At 40.6% G+C, this 574-nt stretch overlaps 1 protein-coding gene across 2 annotated transcripts in view; it reads left to right on the plus strand.

Moving 5' to 3' along the window:
* Positions 1–284: 284 nt before the first annotated feature.
* Positions 285–574, plus strand: part of LOC113809465 (uncharacterized) — a 7,028-nt gene continuing 6,738 nt past the window's right edge. Inside the window, exon 1 of one of the 2 annotated variants that reach the window (XM_070116788.1) lies at positions 285–442. The gene's annotated coding sequence lies outside the window, so the exon portion shown is untranslated. Of the gene's footprint in view, positions 443–562 lie in introns of those variants that run through there. The other variant, XM_027361102.2, reaches the window with a different exon arrangement.

Consider the following 574-nt stretch of genomic DNA (forward strand, 5'->3'; position numbering starts at 1 on the left):
GTGCATTCGAGACATAAGAAACATACAACACAGTATTGAAATCTAGCATTACTAGTTGTCAATTTCTGCCACTATTTTCTGAATTATATTGTATATTATATAATTTATTATATCGTATACAATGATATTGTATACTACATCATGTAAAGTGAATTTCAGTGCGATTGGTAGATTATTATATCATGTAATATGTCATATAAAATCCTATATCCACGGAGACAATATAGCTGCACATATTCAGCATGAACCACACTGAAGGTCCCGTTGGCGAACCTATGTGCACGCGCCAGGAACCGAAGGTCTTGATCGGCTGCGAGGATGACCATTCCGTCTGCTTCATATCGAAGAAAGGATTCCCCGGATATGGTCGTCCGAAACGGTGCCAACTCCCTGACACCCGCATGCTGCCTCAACATCTGCTTTTCCAGGAGCGGGCAAATGGGTATGGACGGGATTCTGCCATTTATTAATTCTCCTACTAACTGTAGACTCTGGGGGCGCAGATCTTGTCTTTGCTTCTCCAGTAAACCTTTTCCATTACCTTTTTATCTTTGATAAAAAATGTTTTGCCCTG

Source organism: Penaeus vannamei, chromosome 39 (assembly GCF_042767895.1).
Source record: "Penaeus vannamei isolate JL-2024 chromosome 39, ASM4276789v1, whole genome shotgun sequence".
NCBI classification, from domain to species: Eukaryota; Metazoa; Arthropoda; class Malacostraca; order Decapoda; family Penaeidae; genus Penaeus; species Penaeus vannamei.